The sequence below is a fragment of the Podarcis tiliguerta genome (genome assembly GCF_965153285.1).
Source record: "Podarcis tiliguerta genome assembly, chromosome: 4".
NCBI lineage: Eukaryota > Metazoa > Chordata > Lepidosauria > Squamata > Lacertidae > Podarcis > Podarcis tiliguerta.
The window spans coordinates 60,921,703-60,934,038 of NC_139537.1; the positions used below are offsets into that span (position 1 = coordinate 60,921,703).

Below are 12,336 nucleotides of genomic sequence, written 5' to 3' on the forward strand. Positions count from 1 at the left end.
AGAGAATTGAGCCAACAAGACCAATAGTGGGCTCAATGGTCAAGAAGGCAGTTTCTGTGTGTGCTATAGAAGAGAGGTGCAGATGGGGCTTGTCAACCTGGGAAGGTAGGAGAAGGAAACTCTGGTCCTAAACCTCTGCCAACCTCCAGGATATCTTTGGGAGAAGAAAAGGCTAAGGAGTAAATCCAGAGTGGAGACCCCAAGGTATACCTTGTATACCTCCTTCCAGGAACTCCTGCAGCCAAGCTGGTGACAGACATATTGATCTGCTTTCCTTTGGACCACAGCAGTGAGGCCAAGAGGGGAACAAAGGTGACCACCATGAATGTAACAACTACCAGGGAATATTCCTGCTGTGTACTGTGGGGAAAGCTTTTGCCCGTATAGTTCTCAACAGATTACAGTCACTCACTGACAGGGTCTATACTGAGTCACAATGCTTCTTTAGCTCTCAAAGGTCAACTGTCAACATGATTTTCTCACTGCATCAGCTGCAGGAGAAATGCCAAGAGTAGAGATGCCTTTTGTACATCACCTTCCTAGACCCAATGAAGGCCTTTGACATCAACAGCCAAAAAGGATTCTTCATACTGCTCAATAAGATAGGATGTCCACCTAAGCTCTACAAGATGATTGTGTCCTTCCACAAGAACATGCGTGGCACTGTCCAATATGATGGCTAATCCTTGAATGCATTCCCTATAAAGAGTGGTGTGAAACAGGGCTGTATTCTTGCCCCCAACTCTCTCTGGCGTATTATTCTCTCTGTTCCTCACTTATGTTTTCAGCTCGTCTGAAGACACGTACATCTATTCACTGATTCTTGATCAAAGAATTATCCACATACAGTAGCGATATTCAAGTACATCCTCCATCCAATAATTCTTGATCTTGAGTTTGCCTGAAGCCATTGAACAGGCCTCACTCAGGGCTTTGTAGGGTGCAATATTTTTATTTCTGGCCCCAAACATGGTGATTAGATCTTCAGCGATAAAGAAACCCATCCAGAGTAGACTGAGAATATTTTTCCAAGTCTGACTAATAAGTGACCAGTTTAAACTATATGATGCCTTTCATACTTGTTCCCAATTCTTCTTTAAAACAGATGAGGTATCCTGATTACATGCTTTAAAAAGGAATATTATTCTTCTAATCCCCAATCGAACAATGTTAATAGCCATTATTAATATAAATTAATCCATTGCAAATGTGTCTTCTAAAATAAGGAACGCTGTTTGGTACAATACCAGGTTTTCTGACCATGGAGGAGTGGGAAGAAGCTAAGCTATACAAGAAACTGAAGCTATACAAGAAACTCTGGGAATCTGTTGAGCCGCCTTACTGGCTTGAGATCTCAGCAGGCTTACACCCTTTCAAGCACATCATCCAATCCATGAGGACTAGAGCTATTAGAAACTATACAGGAAAGTAATAATAAACTTTATTGCGGTCCAACAACCCATAACATAGATACAGAATAAAATACAGACTCATATAGACAACCCCCCAGGGAAGGGAGACCGAAGCGTTATTTGTTTAGTCATGGATATGTTGATCTTTGATTCGTATGACTACTGAAAGAAACTTTGCCATGGCCACTGTGATATCACTGGGCTTGTCATCCAGAAGATATTTGATATAGTAGGCTTCAGATTGACCCGGCCAATTTGCCAATAGTGGTTTAATCAATAGTTCCCTTGCTTGATCATATTGTCCGCGTAAGTTTTAAACTTCTAAGTAAAACTGCTTCATAGACTAGTCACTCATTAATGCACATTAGTAATAGTAATAGTAGTTTGGGGCTTTTCTTAAGAGCTGTTACCCAATTAAACATCTTTACCTGATTAATGTTATTAGTCTGGTCAGTTAATCTATCAAATAAATTTGCATGTGGGTAAAAAAAAAAGTTTTTAAACAAGCAGCACAGTTTTTCATTTGGAGATGATGCACAAGCGAGTTGCAGTAGGCATTTTAGGAAAGGCACTCCCTCTTCATACCTCCAGAAAGTCCTTGCATATGTAGTTTTATAAGCTCCTGTATTAACATTTTCTTTTTACATCTGCCAACTGATTAATTAGGGGGTATCTTTTTAGTTGTTTACAAATTTCTTTAATCAATTAATGTAGCCAGCCAATCAATCAATCAATTAAAAGTTGCAGCCCTAGTTTTGTCAAAGTAAGCATCATTTGTTGAAAGCAACAATTCAGTGTATGCTATTATTTGTGTTCAGTATAATTGATTCTTGATTCTTGAAATTATAAGACATTGCCAATTCAAGCATTAGCGTTCTTGAATATCACTATGTGGATGTAGAATTAAAAACTTTTGAAAAATATATCAATAAATTAAAGTTAATGTACTAATTTCCAACAACTTATTCAGATTCTCACTATTAAAATACATATCTATCTTGGATTTTTCTGGGGATTTTCCACCCCCAACAGCCATATTCCTTTTCTTGAAGTTTTTTTTTAACCTATGTTTATCATAGTTGTTTTTAAACTCTTATCCTATTTAAAGAGTAATTTCCTACTTGGTACTTCAAGTACTTTGTTCGATCTAGACAGATGGGATCAAAGGGAATGCATAAGTATTATTGCTTATGTACAAAGTTCTTCAACTGTCTTCAGGATGACAGATCGACAACCAACACTAATACGATCTAACAATATCTCTTCATTTTCATATGGCATTGCATCACCATAGTAACTACGCACCTTTCATACTTTAAAAAGCTGTATTAAACCTTAGGGAATATATTAAATAAAGTAACAATGAAGTCCTTAAAGAGATGTTATAACTTCTTTCTTTATCTGAATGGTAGAAAACAACACAAGCCCATACCTACCTGACAGCATTCAAGCAAGTGTGAAGTTTATTGAAAAGTGTGTTTATATCAACTCTAGTACTATTTAATGCCAGATTGCAGCTGTAGGGCAGAATCTGGGTCATGTATAAATGTCTAGAGCACCACACTGCATTATTTGAATTTTATTATTCTGTGAACTGCCCTGAGACCTCCAGGTATAGGGCAGTACTGTATATAAATTCAATCAATCAATCAATCGATGCAATTTTTTTCTTTTAAGTAATAAGCTTAAGCTATGACTCTACTACAGCGCATGGTGAATGTATACATTCTTATAACATTCTTGACGTTCTGCTACTGTGACAGCAAAGAATCCACATCTTTCTATGAGGCCAACATTTAAGAAAGTCAGTTATTCTATTTTACTATAGGCATATTCACAACTGAAGACCAATACCCACTGTAATTTTAAAAAATTCACATTCTTACTGATACACCCACAGATTGGCCTTCTCCCAATTCCTTTGAGATCATAGCCACAATTTGCATATCCAAAGAAAGCAAAGGTGCTCTCGCTTCTGAAAGTGGTACAGCAGGCGAGTCGGGAAGTGAAAAGATATGTTGCTCCCTTTCCAGAATCAGCTGAGGCAAAAAAGGGGCATGAAAAACTGAGAACATGTTGCTATGGTCAGGTCTGGGGGTGTTGAATAAGGGAGCAGAACATGCATACGGGAAGGTGCGATTGTCACTAGGATTTGGAATATGAAGCCTGAAGCAGAGCATGTACAGATGAAGAAATGGCTACTGCTGAAGTTAGTGGTGGAACAGCTTTCTTTTCCTAATGATCCATAGCATGGAATTAGCCTTTACCACAGCTGCTGCACACTGCATTGACATCTTCATTCAGTTACTCACTACAAGCACAATGTCTCATCCTTGGCCAGTTCAGACCCCATAAGCATTTCAGAGAAAGTTACCTAAAACAAGCAGGAAGAAGGGGCATTCACCTCCCCCCCCCCACATGCATGCTACAGCTAAATGCATCACTACAGTTGACCCAAATTTTGCACCCTTTCCCATGACAGAGACAGAGCAGAATAATGTAAGCCAACACTAAGATATCATAACGATTCTGCTTCCAAACTGCAAGAACAATTCTGCTTTCCTAACTACTTTTCTAACTTCCAAGTGGACATGCTTAGAGCTGGGCTGAAAAAAATACTGCGTTAGGGTTCTCTGCTTTTTTAAAGGCAAGCTGTATGAACTGGTGTACATCGCAGTGTTTCACTACCTGCAGAAATATGGTCAATAGAAGCTGGCCTGCACCTTGAAAAAACTTGATCTCATTTTTTAATCTTGGTTCACCTACAGTTTCAAACCAACAAAACACAAAAAACAAAAGCTAAAAACAGAATTGTACATAATTCTATGAGGCAGAAAACATTTGCTCATGATTGGTTAAATGATAACTGAAGTGTCATATATTTAATAATGCTAGCCTCCCACATGCAAGTCCTATAATACTTCTTGATGTTAGAAAACAGATCGTCTTGCTTTCTGCCTTTCACTTTAGGAACATTATAATATAAATTAAATTGTCAGCTTCCTTCTAACTGATAGATATGGTTGGATGTTGAAGGAACTTAGTTTTGCACTTAAGGTATAACTTCAACACTCCTGCAGTTTGTTAAAACAGGGCATGATAAGTCACCTGCAGGTTAGCAAACTATATCTTTGATACCAACATCAAGCATCCTTTCAATCCATGTAGAAAATAATTTGTCCTGACTTCCGAGCAATTATAATTAACATTAAAGTGGTCTTTTCTTTTTTGTCACCTCTACATTCAATACTTATTTGCACTTATTTGTACTTACTATCAGTTAATCTCTTCTATAATGATATCAATAACTGGTGGTATTATGCATGGAAATTGAACATGAAGATAAATGTGTGATCAGTGCTATCTTTATGCTTCTTGTTTTGATTTTATAATTAAGCTTCTGGTCTTGATTTGCTTTAAATAAAACTTTATCATACTCAACACATGCAGTGTGTTTCAAATGAATGTGCTGAAGTGCACTATTCTTAACCCATGTTTGATTAATATCCATTGTCTTTGTAAACCACACAAAGCCAATCATTTATTTCCTTGATTATACCATAACCAAAGAACTTTGCAATTCAATTTGAAATGAATGTGCTTCGCAGAACATGAAAATAAGGTTTAAACAAGCACGGGGGTATTAAAACTAATGAAAATTTCCACTCAGGTTCTAAATAACAAATATACATTGCAATAAGTGTGTATGTTGGAACAGATCACTGCAGTATACTGTATTCACAGTTGCCTAAATTAAATGTAGATTGGGGACTGAACAGAATTCCATTTTGTTCCCATTACCTGAAATCAGCATTTAAATAAAATTGTCCTTAAACAATTCTGAACTATACTGAGCATGATCCAGCCCAAGCGACAGGATTAGAGAAGATATACGGAGGCTCCATGTGGGAAGAATTACAAAGAATGTGTATTTCATTTCAAACAAACACTGGCCCTGACCAAACACCCTAGAGACATAACTGACTGATCTTGCCCCATTCCCAGCAGCAGAAAACTGCCACATGCAAGCTATTCAACCATGGAACACAGGCCATAATGACAATGGATGCAGCATATTCCTGGGAGAATATCCCCATGTTCCAAAAGGGGGGGAAGAAGACAAAGGTAACTACTGACTGGTCAGCTTGACATCAATACCAGAAAAGGGCCTAGAACAGATAATTAAATGTTTGGTCTATAAGCACTTAGAAAAGGATGCTGTGAATACTAAGATGTACATGGGTTTCTCAAAAACAAGTCATGCCAGACGAATCTCATTTCATTTTTGGGTAAGAGTTACAAGCTTTGTGGATTAGGGGAATGCTGTGGACATAATGCATCTTGATTTCAGTACGGTTTTTGGCAACGTCCCCTAAGATATTCCTATGGAGAAGCTGGTAAAATGTGGGCTGGACAAGGTAACTGTTAGGTGGATTTGTAGCTTGTTGACTGACCAAACCCCAATAATAATAATAGTAATAATTTTATTATTAATACCCCACCCATCTGGCTGGGTTTTCCTGGCCACTCTGGGCAGCTTCCAGCATTATTTGCTCATTATTGAGCAAAGAGTGCTCAGGAATTGAGGGGATGCTCATTCATTTTGCAGATGACAACAAACTGGGAGATTAACACAAGTCAACAGTCTAATGCAGCAGTGGGGGCGGGGGGGAGCTAGTGTTATTCTAGGGTGTATCAACAGAACCATTGTATCCAGATCAAGGGAAGTAATAGTCCCACTCTATTCTGCCTTGGGCCAGACCGCATCTAGAATACTGTGTCCAATTCTGGCCACCACAATTTAAGAAGGATATTGATAAGCTGGAATGTGTGCAAAGGAAATATGATAGCCATCTTCAAATATCTAAAGGGCTGTCACATGAAGAAAGCTTGTTTTCTCCTATGCTGGAAGGTAGAATGAAAACCAATGGCTCAAGTTACGAGAAAGGAGTTTCCGACTAAACATCAGGAAGAACTTTCTGACGGCAAGAGCTGCTTGACTGTAGAACAGACTCCCTTAGAAGGTGGTGAACCTTCACTGGAGGTTTTTACTCAGAGTTTGGATGGTCACCTGTCAGGTATGATTTAGCTGAGATTCCTGCATTGCAGGGGCTTGGACTAGGTGACCCTCAGGGTCCCTTCCAACTCTACAGTTCTATGATTCTAGCTTTTTGTTCAATTCTGACTGGTTGGCATCACCCCCAAGCTCCAACCAGATCATACCTGCAAGAGAAAACTGAGCCTTTCCTCCCTTTAAAAAAAGGCAATTAAAAATGGTCAACAGAGCTTTTCCAGATAATTTGAGGCCTTTCATATGCCCAAGGAAGTCTATGGGACCCTTGGTGGCCCAATGTGACTTGTTTACAAGGCATTTTGAAGATAAAGTTAGCTGCATCTGCTGGGACTCAGCCTTTCTGGGTCAGCACCTGACAACTTCTCCCAACTCTCATCCTGTTCCAATCATCCTCTCCATGATGTCTCCTTGGGATTTATGTTAACAGCTTGAGGATGTGGACAAGGTACTTCGACTGGTGAAGGTCACCACTGTTCCTGGCCCTTCATGGCTGGTAAAATCGCTTAGAGACAAGATGGTTGGTTGGGCCATGGAAATAATCAATGACTCTGAGTCTGAATGGTCCCAGGCCACCTGGAAGAGACGGTAGGAAAACTATTCTTAAATTATACCTGTCTTACACCTTCGCCAGTGAGAGTATGATCCTATTGGTTCTCATTGATCTCTCAATGGCTTTAAACCGTTGGGATATATCTTTATGATAAAGTGGTATATAAATATTTTTATAAAGTGAGTAAAGCCACATCCTCTGAATCCATTGCAGATAGAGTAGAGAAATGTGCTGCTTCAGCTACAAGGGGTATCCTACACATTGGAAGGGTTGAAAACCCAGTCCTTAGTGATGCCTGAGGCAAAATAATTATGTAACTCTTTATGGTACAGGACAAAAGTCAGATATCATCTGCATCCTCCCCTCAAGAACTGCCTAAGTACTTCCTTACACCAGCACTAGCCTATACTAGAGATGAAACAGCTTGAAACTTATTGTGACTCATTTAAGTCCAGCATCCTGTTCTCACAGTGGTCAATCTGATGCCTATGGGAAGCCTATAAGACCCTGAGTGCACATTTTCAATGACAACAGACAAGAGCAAGCAATTTATCTAATCATACTTTTACATGGAAAAGTCACATTTTCCTAAATCGATAAGATAAAGATTTTGTACTACATTACTTCCTTCAGGAACGGAACATATCAGTTTCAGAGGTAGATAAAAATAGATGCAACTTGACTAATTAGGAAACTAACATGCTAAAAACCTGGAAAGTTATGGAGAACTATACAGAACTAATATATATGATGGCATAAAACCAATAAGGATGGAAGTAAAAGGATGAAATTAAGAAAAGTAGCAGTCAAGCTGTATGTCCTGACAGCAAGCTCTATACATACATGATCTCCAAGAAAAAGTACAATACAAGAAATATTTCAAAAAAAGCATTCACATTAAATTATATAATACTTTAGGAAGAAAAATATATACTGTTACCCTGAAAAGTGTGCATGGTTTTGTTAGAGCGCAGAGTGGAAGTTATAAGCACCAATCAGATTATTCCCTCTGGATCCTAACTTCTCCCACTCAATAATGAATAAGCTGAAAACATACTGCCTGAAGTGATTTGTCTGCTTACCATTTACCTGCTGTGCAAACATGTTATTTGTTGTTTTACGTTTTACGTTTTTAAAATGTTCAATTTTTTTACTGTGGCCAGTGGCTATGTTTACATATCACATTAAACCATGGGTAGGCAAACTAAGGCCCAGGGGCCGGATCCAGCCCAATAGCCTTCTCAATCCGGCCCGCGGACAGTCCAGGAAGCAGCGTGTTTTTACCTGAGTAGAATGTGTGCTTTTATTTAAAATGCACCTCTAGGTTATTTCTGGGCCATAGGAATTTGTTCATTCCCCCCCCCCAAAAAAATACAGTCTGGCCCCCACAAGGTCTGAGGGACAGTGGACTGGCCCCCTGCTGAAAAGGTTTGCTGAAACCTGCATTAAATCATAGTTAATGTCTAACTATGTTTTAACAAAAATGAGCAAAGTGCTAGTACATGTTGCTCTAAAATCTCCACACTGCTTGTCCTACATTCCGGTTCATATTACTAATGAAAAAGAACCTAGGTGGTAGTTTTAAAGGATAGATATAACAACGAACAACTGAGGGGTTTTTTTTGGGGGGGGGGGAGTAACATACTTTGTGTTGTGGGTGGCCCACCATGAAAACTGAAACCCCATGACACTTAATGAATGCTTACTAATCTTTAGTATTATTAAGTTGGCATACTGACAGTTGGTTCACTATTTTGTCCAACACATCCTTGACTTCCACAGAAATGGTTTACCTCACAAAATACAGGAGTGCATGTTAAACTGACATGTTTGAAAGATGAGGAACCAAGCAAGCATGAGGCCAATAGTCAACCCACAAACATAGTTGGTCATCATTCCCCAAAATGAATCTAGCGTGAGCTTCTGGATACCCTCCTCATAAAAAGCTCTTTGGTTCCCAGTTGGTTCTATAGTACATAGCCGGATTTTCAGACACAAATGCCTGGAAAAAGCAAATGCGTTTCCTTACAATTCATTTCTGATTCATAGAGAAAAGCAAGCTGCTGGTGACCAACATGGGCTAAAACTTGTGTCCATGTGTGTGGACTGTGGGACTGGATATGTTTTGAATGTGCAGTGAAACACACAAGTAATACACTTAAGACTCCCATTATCTTGTTATGTATAAATATACTTAGTGTACTAGGTTCCTAATAATGCAAGTATTTATATGTCATCTTTCAGGAATGTCTTTACTTGGATGAGTCTTCTGGGGAAGATTAAAAGAGAGACACTTTTCCACAAATATCCTAAAAATTTAAGTTATACACTGCTCAAGGTTTCCCTCCCTCTGTTCCCTAATATTGCCAATGATGCACTCCTTAAACAAAAATGAAAGCAATGATAGGAGAGTATGCCCATAAATCCACTCCGTACAAATGTTTGCCATACATTGTGTGAATCCATTATGTTTACCATTTTTAAATAATATACAGTGGTATCTCGGGTTAAGAACTTAATTTGTTCTGGAGGTCCCTTTTTAAACTGAAACTGTTCTTAACCTGAGGTACCACTTTAGTTAATGGGGCCTCCCGCTGCCGCCGTGCCGCTGCTGCATGATTTATGTTCTCATCCTGAAGCAAAGTTCTTAACCCGAGGTACTATTTCCAGGTTAGCGGAGGCTGTAACCAGAAGTACCACTGTACACAATATTAAATTGACTAGAACTATATAGTATGTTGACACTGATAACTGCACTGGAAATACAATCCGAATATTTGAGTTTTTCAGTTAATGTGTTCATATTTATAGTTTGCATATTGCAAACTATAATTGATACATATATTGAACTTACTTAAAATATTCTTATTTCAAGGGTCATTTTAAAATGGTACGCTCTCCATGTTGAAGCTGCCTGTAAGTGCCTATTCTCCAGACAGTAGGCACAACCTTTAAAAGTCTCTTATCCTGTGCACTGGCACATGCAGTGTTTGTGAATGAGTAGTCACTCCCTGGAGGTGCCTGTACTGGAATGTAGATGGTGTAGGGGTAAGAGGTTTTTATAAATTATAAATTATGCCCACTGCATGGAACACACTGATGTGGGTAAGTGCTGTTCAGCAGCCTCTACATGGGAGATGTAATGTTTAAATTAGCCTTCAAATTACCACTTCAAATATGGAATTAGTGGAGACTGCCTTGAAATCATTACTATTAAATCAACTTGCATTTGGGCTCCTTGTGCACTTCCTTTGTTTCATTTCAACATTTATGTATCCCATGTTCAAACTTATCTCTGCAGTAATTAAAGCAACAAACACACATCTTATATGGTAAAAGCTGGGACTTTCAATTTTCAAATGCAGATATGGGGAACATGTGGCCGTTGAGATGTTGTTGAACTCTACTTCACATCATCCCTGAGCATTGCTCATTCTACTTGGTGTTGATGGAAGTTCAACAACATCCAGAGGGCAGTGAGTCCTCCATGTCTGTCTTAACTAGAGCCTGCATACTACACCAAAGACCGTCAAGAACAAACTAAGGTCTAAGTGACTTGTGCTTCTCCCCAGATTATATCAATGCCTGGTTGCTGGGTTTTTTTTTAACTAATACAAACTTTTGACAGTTGATGTACCACATGGTGAAATGTTTAAAGACTTGTGTTGCCTATTTTCTATGAAGATTCCTAAACACAATGGGAACACTATAGATATCATCTAGCATGAACAGGTTTTTAAAAACGTGATATTCATATTTTTTTCATCTAAGATTTCTCAGTTTTGTTCTGCTATAAAGCAATAAGTGAGCCACAGGGGGCTGAAGAAGTAGTTGTATGGTTCATGCTGAAAGACATGGAAGGAACAGAATCACAACTGAACATCAAGGAAATGTTTGAGCAAACAGGAAAAAAATGGAATATAAGAAAGTTACCAATGATCATGGAAAAAGATCAGCATGGGGCAAAATGAAATTTGGCTGCCTAAGTGAGGGGAAAATATTATCCAAAGAGGAGAACTATTATTAAATGTACAGGTTGTGTGCCCCAAAATGGATCAGAAAAAGTTTTATCAACCTTGCACCTGGTAGTTTTTCAAATGTTATGTTTGAAACATCAACATATGCTATATCTATACAACCGTGCAACCTCAGAAAACTACTAAAAGGAACAATGCAAAAGAAAAAGAGAGTTAATGTACAAATACTTTAAACAAAGCTATGAGCAAGACAAAAACACAAGCTATATTGTAGGTCAATCTATGAGTTTTAAATGTTATTAAAATTGATTTTTTTTTAAACATCTCTTTAAATGTACAGTCACATGTCATTTCATACAAGCTATTTGAAACTTATTGATCTTCTCATTTGTGCAAAGACCGGGTTCTGCCATCAGTCTGGTGAAAGGATAATAGAGCACTCTAAACACTTATGATAGGTTAGATGCAAACAGTGGTCCTCATTTAAACAGATGTAATAGCACTACAAGTGTTTGCATTCCAACCTTTGCAATTGCATGTTATGCAATAAATTAACAAGCGTGTTCTGCTCTGCTTCACATCAAGGCCAATATCTCAGTCTTGTTGCCTTAATTTGCAATCAGAGTCTAAGCACCAGAAGATGCATCTAAGGTACATTAAAAAGGATGGGATACAAGTCTTCATAGCCTGCCACATTGTGCACAAAGAAAGCGAACAATTACCAGCAATTTTACTTTACCACTGTAGGACAATACCAATGCAGTTAAATTTGGCTCCATGCAAGCAACTGGGGAAAATATACTTAAAATGACTATATATGGAAAATTACATTTGAAAAATAGCTCAATGGAGAATGTATATGTATTTCTGTATGGACAGATAAAATCTCTGGAAGTATATTCAAGTCTATTCTGCAAAATACCCTTCTATTCATCCTACTCAAAGCAGCATTCTCAGGCTATAATAGGTCACAACTAAGTACAGTACCTTCCTTCAAGAATAATTTTGCTTTGTCTGTCAGCTGTCAACAAAACACAAAGAACTCATACAGTCCAGTTATGTATTGTACATGTAAGAGAATCTAACAAAATACAAAGACGGGGTGGGGGGAGAGAAATCAAAATTTCATGGCAGGTGCAGTTCCACGTTTGCTAAAGGAATTTCATAAACCATGTTTCATGTGTGGCTACTGAATTCCAAAAATAACTTTAATGGTTGCTCCAAAAGGAAAAGAAGAGAGAAAGACATCATGTACCAAAGCAATATTAACGTCACATTTCATATGTTGCTTATAGAACACTTTGCTGAAGATTAAAAAATAAA

At 38.2% G+C, this 12,336-nt stretch overlaps 1 protein-coding gene across 1 annotated transcript in view; it reads right to left on the bottom strand.

The window, feature by feature from the left end:
• POLA1 (DNA polymerase alpha 1, catalytic subunit) overlaps positions 1 to 12,336 on the bottom strand; it is a 183,811-nt gene that overhangs the window by 67,615 nt on the left and 103,860 nt on the right. The window lies entirely within an intron of this gene.